General features: G+C 44.4%; 1 protein-coding gene across 17 annotated transcripts in view; it reads right to left on the bottom strand.

The window, feature by feature from the left end:
• KPNA1 (karyopherin subunit alpha 1) overlaps positions 1-16,113 on the bottom strand; it is a 260,914-nt gene that overhangs the window by 17,718 nt on the left and 227,083 nt on the right. The window lies entirely within an intron of this gene.

Genomic DNA, 16,113 nt, shown 5'->3' with positions numbered 1-16,113 from the left:
AAATATTTTCTCTAGGAACACACACTTCCCTTTCAAAATTACTTAACACATGAGCAATAATCAGAAAAACTCTGGACATAATGCAGTCACACAAGGGAGCCTGACAAAAGTTTCTAGAAAGAAAATTCACAAAGAAAGACTGATATTTTTCATTCTCCATCCTCACCACATCAGACAGCCTTCATAGTGGATAGCAGAAAGCAGTAAAATCATCCATTGGGATGGAGGAAGGATTAAATTTAACCATGCAGAAATAGAAAAACTTAAGGATTACTAGGGCACCACATTCCATAACACCCTTCTACCAATCCCTGCATCTGTAAAGGAGAGAATGGGAATGGAAGACCATACAGTGGTCCTGCAGATCTCACTGTAAGATCTCTCTGCCCATGATACCATTGCTCTTTTCGTGAAGTGAATAGCAACATTCTTGAAAATGTTTTGCATCAATATTGATGCAAAAACAGTAACATTATAAACTTGCCTTTACTGAATTTTATGATACTTTCAATTATGTTCATTGAAATTATGCTTAAACTATGCCAGCTCATATGCCCATGTTTTTATTTGGTTGCTTCTGTGATGTAAAAGGGTATAAACTAATAAAGGATTCCTAAGAATTTCTTTCGTTTTCTGTCATTGAGGGTAGGTCTACACTTCAATCCTGTTGGAGACCACGGGATTGTACTCAGGGCATCTCCATGGCTACACTTTATTTTTAGTGCACTAGACCAATCAGAGCTAGTGCGAGTATGTCTCCTTGAGCTGAGAATTACAAGTTTGAAGTGTAGACATACCCAGACATATCTTGAGTAGCAGGCATATACCTAAGGCTTTGAAAATATCAAAGATGAAAACTCTCTAGAAAAAAAAAATCTATATTTGTGACCTCCAAATCCATTTACACGGAGAATGCAACTTTACAACCTCAGTTTTGCTTCTAACATATATATTATATTAAAAAAACATGCATATAAATAACTGTAATTTGTACCTTGCACAGAATATTTGATAGGAGTCTTTAACTGCAAACTATAAAGGTAATTACTACAAATACACCGCTACCTCGATATAACGCGACCCGATATAACACGAATTCGGATATAACGTGGTAAAGCAGTGCTCGGGGGGGAGGGCTGCACACTCCGGTGGATCAAAGCAAGTTCAATATAACGTGGTTTCATCTATAACGCGGTAAGATTTTTTGGCTCCCGAGCACAGCTTTATATCGAGGTAGAGGTGTAATAAGGTATACATTTAGGAGCAATCTACTTAAAAAAAAAAAAAAAAAAAAGGTCTTAAAAAAAACCAGGACACATTTTCCTTGTTTAAAGACTTTCAGTTTGCCAGGCACACCATCTCTATTTCAAGAAAACATCCTAAAATATTTATGTTTTAGAATGAGATCTGCATATGAAAATAAGCCAAAGATTTTTTTTTTTTTATTTAAGGTACTCCGAAAAGAAGTGGTGTGCCGAATGTATTACCAAAGCCATAAAACATAAGCTTAGGGCCTCTATTGCTTTCTAAACTCTCTATCCCCTTCCCTCCTCTCTGCAAAGAGAAAAACCTTAGTTTTGTTTAAAAACACATCTCACTAACAAATTTTCCTAGAAATTCTTATTAAAATTAACTTTTTATAAACACTTAATCATTAAAAGAATGAAGACTTTAAGGGGAAAAATTATAGTTGGGAAATGTTTAATAGAAGTTATTACTTAACTCATGATTCCATTTAAAGGTGAAAACTTCTTTATTCTCCCAAATATTTAAAATAGAACAAGCTTTTAAGTTATTTGTAAATATTCTGTATTTAAATGGAAGCATTTTATATGACAGTTCCCTGATATCATTGCTAAGTGAACAGTGTGATTCAGCAGTGCCAGGGAGCAGTGGGAGAGTGGTCCTATTGGGTTCCTTAAAGGGCCCTTCCGAAGACTTAGGGGAGGATCCACAAGTTCCAGGAACTCAAATAATTACCCCGAGGGGGGGGGCAACAAAAATGTAACAGGGGCAGGTGTGAAGGGTCAAACAAAGGGTACCTGAAGGGGACACCGAGCAGAGAACCCCAGAGAGCGCTCACTGCTCCTTGAAGGTGTCAAGGGAGCCGGCAGATGACATCCAGAGGAACTCTGCAAAAGGGGCAGGCATCAGGGATGGGGGTGAACCACGCCAAGTACACGCCCGTGCTCACGGCTCAGTGGAGGAGCCACCAACTAATATCCCCAAGGGCCTTGGGACTAGGGTAGAATATAGGCTGGCCCACCGGGGTTCCTCACCCTCAACAAGTGGCAATAGGTCCTGCCACTTCGTATCGGGACAGGACATGAAGGTGAGGAAATGAAGAATGTGAATCACAAGCATGGGCACAGATGTTTCCTCGGCATGGTACGGAAGTAAACTGGCTGCAAATCGTGCAGCTGGCTTGCAGTGAACGGGTAGGACGGTCGGGGGGGGGGGGGGGGAGTCACGGGGCAGGGGCCCGATGAAAAGATCCGGAGGGCGTGGAGTGTAGGGTGGGCAGGGAGAACCCTCCCGCAGGACACGGTCGAGGTAAACCCAAGCAGCGGGCAATAAGGCTGCTCTCACAACCCTTTGTACTCCACAGGGCATATTTCAGGAGGAGAGCCCCATGCGCTGAGTGAACATCAGGGGATCCACCCAGTCTCCCGGGTCGTAGTCCAAGAGGTCTCCAACGTTGGTGACTTCTACCAGGACCAACCTCTGGCGTACCGAGGGGGACTCTGCCACCTGCACACGAAGTTGGGGATTGTGTAGCAGGGGCTCTGCGAGGAGATCCGCCCCCTTGGTAGCTGCCACGGACCTGATCACCGAAACCAGCTTCCAGGTCTGGAGGAGGTCCTGGTAGTAGACTGGCAGCCCAGAGAGGTTTCGCGGAAGATAAAGGAGCTGCCGGTCATATCGAAGCCCTCTGAGACGGTGGAGGAAGGTGTGCACCAACATGCTCCAAGCCAGACTACCTGCACCATAAAGGAATCTCTGCAGGGCCAAGAGGCGGAAGACATGGACCTGAGTGTGCAAGCATGTCAGGCCCTGTCCTCCCCCCTCCAGGGGGAGATGGAAAACCCCCGCAGAGACCCAGTGCAGTCCTGGCCAAAAGAACTCCAGAACCAGCTTCTGAATATCAGCCAGAAACCCGGGGCTGGGACCAGGATGTTGAGCCGGTGCCAGAGCATGGACAGGACTAGCTGGTTGAGCAACAGTGCCCTCCCCCGCAGGAAGAGGCACCAGAGTTGTCCCATCCACCTCGGCAGCCACTCAGACACCCTGCCCTCCAACCCCAGCCAGTTCTCCAGAGGAGAAGGATACGCGGTAGAAAGGTAAATGCCAAGACAGAGCAGCGGACCCGCGCTCCATCGTATGGTTTGAAGTGCAGGTGGGAGGGAGCTCGCTGGCCACCCATCCCCGACCACAAGGCCAGAGGTCTTGACCCAGTTGACTCGGGCGGAGGAGACTGCCGAATAGATGGCCTGGCACGTCTCCAGCAGACCCAGGTCGCCCGGGACTTGGACCACAAGCACATTGTCGGCATATACCGACAGGACCAGCCGCAACTCTGGCTTACGGAGCACCAACCCCATCAACCTCCAATGGAGGAGACAGAGGAAAGGCTCAATCGCCAGAGCATACAGCTGGCCTGACAGCAGACACCCCTGATTCACCTTGCGCCCGAAACTGACTGGCTTGGTCAGGGTCCAGTTGAGCCTGACCAGACACTCCGCGGAGGCGTACAGCACCTGGAGAAAACCTACAAACTGGGGCCCGAAATCAAACACCCACAGCATGCCCAGGAGATACCGGTGGTTCACCCTGTCGATCGCCTTCTCCTGATCCAGAGACAGAAGGGTGAACGACAGACCACCCCCACACCCGAACTCCAAGAGATCCCAGACCAAATACAGATTGTCAAAGATGATACGGCCCGGGACGGTGTAGGTCTGGTCGGGGTGGACCACGTCTGCCAGCACGGACCCCAGCTGCAGCGAGATGGCCTTCGCTACAACCTTATAGTCCATGCTGAGGAGTGAGATGGGATGCCAGTTCCGAAGGTTCATAGAATCATAGAATATCAGGGTTGGAAGGGACCTCAAGAGGTCATCTAGTCCAACCCCCTGCTCAAAGCAGGACCAATTCCCAACTAAATCATCCCAGCCAGGGCTTTGTCAAGCTGGGCCTTAAAAACCTCCAAGGAAGGAGACTCCACCACCTCCCTAGGTAACGCATTCCAGTGCTTCACCACCCTCCTAGTGAAATAGTGTTTCCTAATATCCAACCTGGACCTCCCCCACTGCAACTTGAGACCATTGTTCCTTGTTCTGTCATCTGCCACCACTGAGAACAGCCGAGCTCCATCCTCTTTGGAACCTCCCTTCAGGTAGTTGAATGTTCTCCTCATAAGTCATGTGCTCCAGACCCCTAATGATTTTTGTTGCCCTCCGCTGGACTCTTTCCAATTTTTCCACATCCTTCTTGTAGTGTGGGCCCAAAACTGGACACAGTATTCTAGATGAGGCCTCACCAATGTTGAATAAAGGGGAACGATCACGTTCCTCGATCTGCTGGCAATGCCCCTACTTATACAGCCCAAAATGCCGTTAGCCTTCTTGGCAACAAGAGCACACTGTTGACTCATATCCAGCTTCTTGTCCACTGTGACCCCTAGGTCTTTTTCTGCAGAACTGCTACCTAGCCATTCAGTCCCTAGTCTGTAGCAGTGCATGGGATTCTTCCGTCCTAAGTGCAGGACTCTGCACTTGTTCTTGTTGAACCTCATCAGGTTTTTTTTGGCCCAATCCTCTAATTTGTCTAGGTCCCTCTGTATCCGATCCCTACCCTCTAGTGCATCTACCACGCCTCCTAGTTTAGTGTCATCTGCAAACTTGCTGAGAGTGCAGTCCACACCATCCTCCAGATCATTAATAAAGATATTAAACAAAACCGGCCCCCGGACCAACCCTTGGGGCAATCCGCTTGAAACCGGCTGCCAACTAGACATGGAGCCATTGATCACTACCTGTTGAGCCCGACGATCCAGCCAGCTTTCTATCCACCTTACAGTCCATTCATCCAGCCCATGCTTCTTTAACTTGGCGGCAAGAATACTGTGGGAGACCGTATCAAAAGCTTTGCTAAAGTCAAGGAATAACACATCCACTGCTTTCCCCTCATCCATAGAGCCAGTTATCTCATCATAGAAGGCAATTAGGTTAGTCAGGCACGACTTCCCCTTGGTGAATCCATGCTGACTGTTCCTGATCACTTTCCTCTCCTCTAAGTGTTTCATAATTGATTCCTTGAGGACCTGCTCCATGATTTTTCCAGGGACTGAGGTGAGGTTGACTGGCCTGTAGTTCCCCGGATCCTCTTCCTTCCCCTTTTTAAAGATGGGCACTACATTAGCCTTTTTCCAGTCATCTGGGACCTCCCCCGATCGCCATGAGTTTTCAAAAATAATGGCTAATGGCTCTGCAATCTCATCCGCCAACTCCTTTAGCACCCTTGGATGCAGCGCATCCGGCCCCATGGACTTGTGCACGTCCAGTTTTTCTAAATAGTCCCAAACCACTTCTTTCTCCACAGAGGGCTGGTCACCTTCTCCCCATACTGTGCTGCCCAGTGTAGCAGTCTGGGAGCTGACCTTGTTCGTGCAGACAGAGGCAAAAAAAATCATTGAGTACATTAGCTTTTTCCACATCCTCGGTCACTAGGTTGCCTCCCTCATTCAGTAAGGGGGCCACACTTTCCTTGACTTTCTTCTTGTTGCTAACATACCTGAAGAAACCCTTCTTGTTACTCTTAACATCTCTTGCTAGCTGCAACTCCAAGTGCGATTTGGCCTTCCTGATTTCACTCCTGAATGCCTGAGCAATATTTTTATACTCCTCCCTGGTCATTTGTCCAATCTTCCACTTCTTGTAAGCTTCTTTTTTGCGTTTAAGGTCAGCAAGGATTTCACTGTTAAGCCAAGCTGGTCGCCTGCCATATTTACTATTCTTTCTACACATCGGGATGGTTTGTTCCTGCAACCGCAATAAGGATTCTTTAAAATACAGCCTGCTCACCTGGACCCCTTTGCCCTTCATGTTATTCTCCCAGGGGATCCTGCCCATCTGTTCCCTGAGGGAGTCAAAGTCTGCTTTTCTGAAGTCCAGGGTCCGTATTCTGCTGCTCTCCTTTCTTCCTTGTGTCAGGATCCTGAACTCGACCATCTCATGGTCACTGCCTCCCAGGTTCCCATCCACTTTTACTTCCCCTACTAATTCTTCCCAGTTTCTGAGCAGTAGGTCTAGACGAGCTCTGCCCCTAGTTGGTTCCTCCAGCACTTGCACCAGGAAATTGTCCCCTACACTTTCCAAAAACTTCCTGGATTGTCTGTGCACCGCTGTATTGCTCTCCCAGCAGATATCAGGGTGATTAAAGTCTCCCATGAGAACCAGGGCCTGCCATCTAGTAACTTCTGCTAGTTGCTGGAAGAAAGCCTTGTCCACCTCATCCCCCTGATCTGGTCGTCTATAACAGACTCCCACCATGACATCACCCTTGTTGCTCACACTTCTCAACTTAATCCAGAGACGCTCAGATTTTTCTGCAGTTTCATACCGGAGCTCTGAGCAGTCATACTCCTCTCTTACATACAACGCAACTCCCTCACCTTTTCTGCCCTGCCTGAACTTCCTGAACAGTTTATATCCATCCATGACAGTACTCCAGTCATGTGAGTTATCCCACCAAGTCTCTGTTATTCCAATGACATCATAGTTCCTTGACTGTGCCAGGACTTCCAGTTCTCCCTGCTTGTTTCCCAGACTTCTTGCATTTGTGTATAGGCATTTAAGATAACTCGCTGATTGTCCCGCTTTCTCAGTCTGAGACAGGAGTCCTCCCTTTTTGCACTCTCCTGCTCATACTTCCTCCCGGTATCGCATTTCCCCACTTAGCTCAGGGCTTTGGTCTCCTTCCCCCGGTGAACCTAGTTTAAAGCCCTCCTCACTAGGTTAGCCAGCCTGCTTGCAAAGATGTTCTCCCCTCTCTTCATTAGGTGGAGCCAGTCTCTGCCTAGCACTCCTCCTTCTTGGAACACCATCCCATGGTCGAAGAATCCAAAGCCTTCTCTCCAACACCACCTGCGTAGCCATTCGTTGACTTCCACAATTCGATGATCTCTACCCAGGCCTTTTCCCTGCACCGGGAGGATGGACGAGAACACCACTTGCGCCTCAAACTCCTTTATCCTTCTTCCCAGAGCCACGTAGTCTGCAGTGATCTACTCAAGGTCATTCTTAGCAGTATCATTGGTGCCCACGTGGAGAAGCAGGAAGGGGTAGCGATCCGAGGGCTTGATGAGTCTTGGCAGTCTCTCCGTCACATCGTGAATCCTAGCTCCTGGCAAGCAGCAGACCTCTCGGTTTTCTCGGTCTAAGGGAGGACCCCGCTCCCCAAGGACTCAGCCTGTGGGAGAGTGGTCAAGGGGAGATATATAAGCCCTAAGCTATTTAAGACATGGTTCCCTGTAGACTAAGGAAGGTTACTACAGGTTAATTGGAGCACCTGTAGCCAATGAAGGCCCTGTCGGGAACCTAATAAAAAACCCCTGCTTCAGGCAGACAAGGTGGTGCAAGGAAGGAAAGAGGACTGGAGTTTGGAAGTGTGTTGCTAAGAATTGAAAGACCAGAGAGGAAGGGAGGGAGGACAGGGAGATTCCCTCTCCCAGCGTCAAGGACCAAGGGTAACCCTACCCAAGGGGGAAGAGGGTAAGAAACTCACAGGGATTGAGAGGGGCTGGGGCTCAGAGTGAGGAGCAAACCCAGGCCCCTTCCCCACTTCCCTCCTCTACCACCTTCCCGGGCCACTAGCTTGGCTCTCGGAACCCCAAGAGCAAGGGGTGGTGTCCTAGCCCCCTGCCAAGAAAATCACGGGACCCACCATACCAACATTGGCCATTTTGTCACAACAGTTACATGTAGAAATATAGAATCAAATTACCTTGCTGTAACTACTTCCTAATATAAAATGCCATTTTAATAGGATTTATATTTATATGAGTTAACTTCTTTTCCAAACTCAGAAACCACCACCTTTTCAAGGAACTTTTCTTCTTAAAGACCCTTCCCTGTTAACCATAAGTTTAAAGACTTAGGCTTGTCTACACTTGAAATGCTGCAGTAGTGCAGCTGCACTGCTATAGTTGATCTACGATAGTGCTTCAGTGAAGATGCTACCTGTAGCGGCAGGAAAAGCCCTCCCGTCAGCTGTGGTACTCCACCTCCTCAAGGGGTGGTAGCTAGGTTAATGGGATAATTCTCCCATCAACCTAGCACTGTCTATACAGGGGTTAAGTTGATTTTCCAAGTAGCTGATTCCCAGATTAAGGGCCTGCACTAAAGTTGACCTAAAAAGAGGTCTCGTCACAATTTTGTGAAAACCACGTATTAACAGGATGTGATTCTGTGTAATGCCTATTTAGTACTGGGGAAAAAAAATCTGTTTAATGTTGTCATAACAAAGGGAGCTTACTGCTTCTGCCATCTTGCCCAGTTGAGAGAAAGTGACGTAAAAGCTGCAATTTCTGTAACATGGAAGTTGGTAGCAGTGCTGCATGACCACCTCAATCTAGCCATCAAAAAGGAAAAGTCATTGGACAAACTTCCACCATGTGAGGACAGTTCTGAAGAGCATGTCAAAAGAGCATCTTAGTAAACAAAGATTTGGTTGTCTTTGCACATAAATTAACTAGATATTGGATCACCATTATAACATGGATGGAAAAATGTGGATGATGAACTACTTCTGGCATTCTTGAAGGGCCCGTAGGCATCTGAACTTCAACAAGACCTTATTTGTGCCTGTATCAGGAAGTGGTCACTACACAATCAACTGTGTCTGTAGTTCAAACCATCTTCCCTGCACAGAACTGTATACATGCCAAGGCAATGAAGACTCTTGACAAAGATCATATTGATGAACAAGTTGATTATAATAATGTTGACTAGCAATGTCACCAGTGCTTATTACATTATGTACATATCTGTACAAAATTATTAGATTGTGTTTTACCCTTTATATTGTTGTGATGCTTTGAGATGACAGAAATCCAATTTAGGTCTTGAAATAATACACAGACATTAAACTTACAGAAATAAATACAAATAAATTTCAAAGCAGTCATTTTAATATGTTCACGATGTCATTGTTTATTCCTCTTTGTATGGTAACGGCTCTACACCATACCTCATCTTAACATAGACATAAACAGCTTTCAAATGCTGTATGATGTGCATGTATGTTAAGTCAACCACATTGGTGGTGTTTTCCTATATGATTCAAATGCAGTATTGTAGCTGTGTCGATCCCAGGATACAAGAGACAAAAGGTGGGTGAGGGAATATAAAAGATATGATAACACTGGTCTACAATTTTTGAGAAGTCGTCTGCTTCAGAGATAAAATGTGCTATTTATTATGTATTTTGATGTGCTGAATTCAAATTTGACAATTAAAACAACTGATTGGCTACTGTTTCTAAGATATTTAAGTTTTTACATTTTATGTCTATGTATATTGTGTAGATAGAGTTTTAATCATAAATTGTAAACCTAGGTCTTTTCATTTGTTTATGGTTGCTTTACATGATAATGTTTCACCTGTCCTGTTTATGTAACACTTTAAAAATCAGCAAAAGGGTTATATAAATAAAATTTATTAGGAAACAAAAGGCAAAAACCTATTATGTACATAGTTTAGTCCTATTCAGTGTCTACTCGGCGCTTCTTGGCTTGTCTCTTGTATTCATTAAATGGAGCATCTCTTGTCACTGTCCAGCAATAGTCTGCAAGCATTGATGGGCTCCATTTGCCCTGATAGCGTTTCTCCATTGTTGCAATGTCCTGGTGAAATCACTCGCCCTGCTCGTCGCTCACTGCTCTGCAGTTCGGTGGAAAAAAAATCTAGATGAGAGTGCAAAAAATGTATCTTTCGTGACATCTTGCAGCCAAGGCTTTTGTATGCCTCGAGGAGGTTTTTTCCACCAACAACCTGTAATTGTCTGCCTTGTTGTTTCCGAGAAAATTTATTGCCACTAACTGGAAGGCGTTCCATGCCATCTTTTCCTTGCCACGCAGTGCATGGTCAAATGCATCATCTCGAAGAAGTTCACGAATCTGAGGACCAACAAAGACACCTTCCTTTATCTTAGCTTCACTTAACCTTGGAAATTTTCCACGGAGGTACTTGAAAGCTGCTTGTGTTTTGTCAATGGCCTTGACAAAGTTCTTCATCAGACCCAGCTTGATGTGTAAGGGTGGTAACAAAATCTTCCTTGATTCAACAAGTGGTGGATGCTGAACACTTTTCCTCCCAGGCTCCAATGACTGTCGGAGTGGCCAATCTGTCTTGATGTAGTGGGAATCTCTTGCACGACTATCCCATTCGCAGAGAAAACAGCAGTACTTTGTGTATCCAGTCTGCAGACCAAGCAAGAGAGCAACAACCTTCAAATGGCCACAAAGCTGCCACTGATGTTGGTCATAGTTTATGCACCTCAAAAGTTGTTTCATGTTGTCATATGTTTCCTTCACATGGACTGCATGACCAACTGGAATTGATGGCAAAACATTGCCATTATGCAGTAAAACAGCTTTAAGACTCGTCTTCGATGAATCAATGAACAGTCTCCACTCATCTGGATCGTGAACGATGTTGAGGGCTGCCATCACACTATCGATGTTGTTGCAGGCTACAAGCTCACCTTCCATGAAGAAGAATGGGACAAGATCCTTTTGACAGTCACGGAACATGGAAACCCTAACATCACCTGCCAGGAGATTCCACTGCTGTAGTCTGGAGCCCAACAGCTCTGCCTTACTCTTGGGTAGTTCCAAATCCTTGACAAGGTCATTCAGTTCACCTTGTGTTATGAGATGTGGTTCAGAGGAGAAGGATGGGAGAAAATGTGGGTCCTGTGACATTGATGGTTCAGGACCATAAGTTTCATCCTCTTCCTCGTCTGACTCAAGTGAGAATGATTCTGGTGCATCAGGAACCGGCAGTCCTTCTCCATGGGGTACTGGGCGTATAGCTGATGGAATGTTTGGATAATGCACAGTCCACTTTTTCTTCTTTGACACACCTTTCCCAACTGGAGGCACCATGCAGAAGTAACAATTGCTGGTATGATCTGTTGGCTCTCTCCAAATCATTGGCACTGCAAAAGGCATAGATTTCCTTTTCCTGTTCAACCACTGGCGAAGATTTGTTGCACAAGTGTTGCAGCATATGTGTGGGGCCCACCTCTTGTCCTGATCTCCAATTTTGCAGCCAAAATAAAGGTGATAGGCTTTCTTAACCATAGTGGTTATAATGCGCTTTTGTGATGCAAAAGTCACTTCACCACAAACAGAGCAGAAGTTATCTGCACTGTTCACACAAGTATGAGGCATCTCTGCTCACTTTGGCTGAACAGAAATGTGTCCCTTTGCAAAATCAAACACTGACAAATAAGAGAGCACGACACTGTATGATTTCTAGAGCTGATATAGGGCAATTTGTTCAGCAGAGTGATGTAAGCTTCGTTATGATTGCATCATCCATGACTTCTAGGAAGAACATGATGCAATTCATATCATGTATGACACAATACCAGCTTCAGAGTCCATCATTCATTGTTTTGCCTAAAAAGCAAGTACTGTCCAAACCTAGTCATAGATTTATTCATAGATCTAGTCAAAGATGTATTTTAGTCATTTCTGGTTTAAATGGAGATCCCTTCCCTTTATAACTCACTTATCCAAGTCAAGGGTCATATATACTGACCCAATAGCATATCTTGAAAACTAGAGCCAATCAACAATTTTAAGCATCACTTTCGTTCTCAGTGATCCAGAATTAGTAAAGTTTGACTACATTTATTTCAGAAGCATTTTGACTGTAGAGCAGTGTAATAAAAGATAGTACCTAACCCACCAAGTCTCTCTGACATGATTCAAAGTTAAAGTTGCATTACTGATTTAAGTTTAACAAGAGCTTTAAGCCTTGATTTTGTAAGAGGGTCATTGACACAGCAAAAATTAAATCAAAATGTAAATGGAGTATGATTTGAATTTTTCATGGTGATTTGAAAAAAATGGATTGGCAGAATAATAAGAGTTCAAAAATCACCCTTTCTGGCAATTTTTCAATGGATTGTCTCATTTATCTTTCTCCACATTGTTGCCACCTATATATAATTGATGTTGTTGAAACCAGCACATGAGGAACATAGAGCATTTAATAAACTTTTAGAAAAAATGGAAAATATGTGCACGAAGCCAAACCCACCATATATGACGACATATCTGCCATGGCCACTACTGAGAAACAGAGGGAGAGACTGAACAAAACAGAAGCTTAGCTTTTCTTGTGCTGGGAAAGAGGATAACAGGAGTTCATATCTCAGCTCTTCTAATTGCTATTTATCTGTACAGACACTTCATTACCCTTATGTAAGAAACTGCAGGTCTTGAACCCTGGTCAACCCTTTTTGGCAGCAAGCTCCAACCTGCTACCCAGCGACCTGCAAATTTTCATCAGAATAGGAGATAAACTCTGACAGAGGACCCCAGCCCTGGAATCCGGTTGGCAAAATGTTGGGGTCCTTATTGGTTCACAGCTTCTACATAAACCAGCACAGGAACACAAAGTTGTCCATACAACAGGGGTCTCCCTGCTTCAGACTGCTTCCTCTGTGATACTTGCTCCTACTATTTGCTGCTGATCTCCTGGTAACCTGACCCTGCTTTCTTCCTGACACCTGACTCTGGTTTGCTCTCTGGCCTGTCTCGGGCTCTGATCTCCTGGTAACCTGACTTTCCCTCACAGGACCCGGCCACTTTTCCAAGGTACTGTACACGGCCATGAGGAATGTGTGGCTCACAAAATCCTGGACTCTAAACATAAATGTGGCAGGCTCTTGTACCTTGTTGACTTGGAGGTATATGGTCCTGAGGAGCATAACCGGGAACCTGCAGAAAATGTACATGCCCCAGTGCTTGTACAAACATCCCATAGGAAGCACCCCAAGAAGCCTGGTCCCACATCGCCATGAGAGTGCCCCTTGGGGAGGGGGTGATGTCAGGGACTGCAGGTCTTGAATCCTGGTCGACAGGACTCTTTGGTGCTAATAAGTTCCAACCTGCCACCCAGTGACCTGCTAACTGTTGTCAGAATAGAAGACCCCAGTCCCAGAATCCAATTGGCAGAATACTGGGGGTCCTGATTGGTTCACAGCTTCTATATAAACTAGGGCTGTCAAGCGATTAAAAAAATTAATCACACTGTTAAACAAAAATAGAATACCATTTATTTAAATGGTTTTGGATATTTTCTACATTTTAAAATATATTGATTTCAGTTACAATACAGAATACGAAGTGTAGAGTGCTCACTTTATACTTATTTTTGATTACAAATATTTGCACTGTAAAAAACAGAAGTAATAGTATTTTTCAATTCACCTAATACAAGTAGTGTAATGCAATCTCTAATTTTGTACAAAAAAATAACTGCATTCAAAAATAAAACAATGTAAAACTTTAGAGCCTACAAGTCCACTCAGTCCTACTTCTTGTTCAGCAAATCACTCAAACAACTTTGTTTACATTTGCAGGAGATAATGCTGCCCACTTATTTACAATATCACTTGAAAGTGAGAACAGGGGTTTGCATGGCATTGTTGTAGCCAGCATTGCAAGATATTTATGTGCCAGATGCACTAAAGATTCATATGTTCCTTCATGCTTCAACCACCATTCCAGAGGACATGCTGATCACAGATTCTGCTCGATAACCATCCAAAGCAGTGTGGACTGATATCATCATCATCCGAGTCATGCCACCAGCAGAAAATTGATTTTCTTTTTTGGTGGTTCGGGTTCTGTAGTTTCCACATCGGGGTGTTGCTCTTTTAAGACTTCTAAAAGCATACTCTACACCTCATCCCTCTCAGATTTTGGAAGGCACTTCAGATTCTTAAACCTCGGATCGAGTGATATAGCTATCTTTAGACATCTCACATGGGTACCTTCTTTGCGTTTTGTCAAATCTGCAGTGAAAGTGTTCTTAAAATGAACAACATGTGCTGGGTTATCATCTAAGACTGCTAGAACATGAAGTATATGGCAGAATGCGGGTAAAACAGAATAGGAGACATAATTCTCCCCCAAGGAGTTCAGGCACAAATTTAATTAATGCATTATTTTTTTTAACGCATATCATCAGCATGGAAGCATGTCCTCTGGAACCGTGGCCAAGGCATTAAGAGGCATACGAATGTTTAGCATATCTGGCACGTAAATACCTTGCAATGCTGGCTACGAAAGTGCCATGCGAATGCCTGTTCTCACTTTCAGGTGACATTGTAAATAAGAAGTGGGCAGCATTATCTCCCGTAAACGTAAACAAACTTGTTTGTTTGAGCGACTGGCTGAACAAGAAGTAGGACTGAGTGGACTTGTAGGCTCTAAACTTTTACGTTGTTTTGTTTTTGAGTGCAGTTATGCAACAAAAAAATCACATTTGCAAGCTGCACTTTCACAATAAAGAGATTGCACTACAGTACTTGTATGAGGTGAACTGAAGAATACCATTTCTTTTGCCATTTTTACAGTGCAAATATTTGTAATAAAAAAATAAAGTGAGCACTGTCTACTCTGCATTTTGTGTTGTAACTGAAGTCAATATATATGAAAATGTAGAAAAACATCCAAAATATTTAATACATTTCAATTGGTATTCTATTTTTTATCAGTGTGATTAAAACTGTGATTAATTGCAATTAATTTTTTTTTACGTGAGTTAACTGCGATTAATCGACAGCCCTAATATAAACCTAGAAGAGAAACACAAAGTTGTCTGCACAACAAGGTTCTCCCTACTTCAGACTGCTTCCCTTGCAATACCTGCTCCTACTGACTGCTGCTGATCTCATGGTAACCTGACTTTGCCTACCTCCTGATCTTGGTTTGCCCTCTGGCCTGTCTCAGACTTTGACCTCCTGATATAGGATCCAGCCTGACTCCTGCTCCGACCACTAGGTCAGACTGCTCACATCCTGGTCTTGACACCTTATTATTCACTAAGCCTATGAACCCCAATCCATTTTAAAAAGTAAATTACTAAAAAACATATGCAAGATCACCACAGGCGGCCAGGAATAGAACCCAGGCCTGTAAACATGACAAATGTCATCACTGCACTGTACTGCCTTTCAGACTGAATGAACAAGTTTTAGTTACCACATTTCAAACCACATTAAACCACACTCCTGTCCAGGAGCCAGAAATACAATCCAGGATTTCTGATCATCAATATTCTACCACTGACTAGAAAAAGTTGTGTAACCCACTGAGGAACTATATATCAAATGCTCCATTGGCTGTTTACAAAAGAATTAGCAATACAAGCTACTCATGTAGTTCAAGTAGTAAGAGTCTATGCTAGGGAATGGAAAGTGAAGGGATTCAAACCCTGGTACTTGCCTATGTGGGGCATGTTATGGTTGCATGTGATTCACACAGTGAGAAGACCTCACACAGATTTTGTACTTAATTGTGACTAGTGATGACCCATGGCTTTGCCGCTCACATCTGTGATTTCATGGTAAATATGAGTGATGGTTGGCAAGTGTGTGTGTGTTGCGCTGGGAGATGTGTTGAGTTGTGTCTGGTGCTGGCAGCGGGGTTGTGCTGAGAAATTTATATTGAATTGCACGGGTGGTGAATAAGTGGTGTGCTGTCCTGGGAGGCTAAAGTGTGTTTGGGATTATTGTATCTGCTTGCTGTGTGGGTGGTTGTGCAGATTTGTTTCAGGGTGGGGGGGGAGGAGGGAGGTGCTGCAATGGGAGATGTGTTGATTTGTGTGGGTGGCGGTTATAGGTGTGGCAACTGGGTTAAGTAATCCATCATCTGTGCAGTCTCCCTCATACAACCAATGAAACTGCTGCATGCAAATTAGCTACAGAGTAAGAGCAGTGATTGGTTGAGTTATCTCTGATCTCAACAATCAGGCTCTTGGCATGGCACAGATATAACATGACTTACTGTAACTGTACACTGCAAAAGTA

The sequence above is a fragment of the Chrysemys picta genome, chromosome 1, assembly GCF_011386835.1.
Source record: "Chrysemys picta bellii isolate R12L10 chromosome 1, ASM1138683v2, whole genome shotgun sequence".
In the NCBI taxonomy this organism is placed as follows: Eukaryota; Metazoa; Chordata; order Testudines; family Emydidae; genus Chrysemys; species Chrysemys picta.
This window is presented reverse-complemented; position numbering and strand designations above follow the sequence as displayed.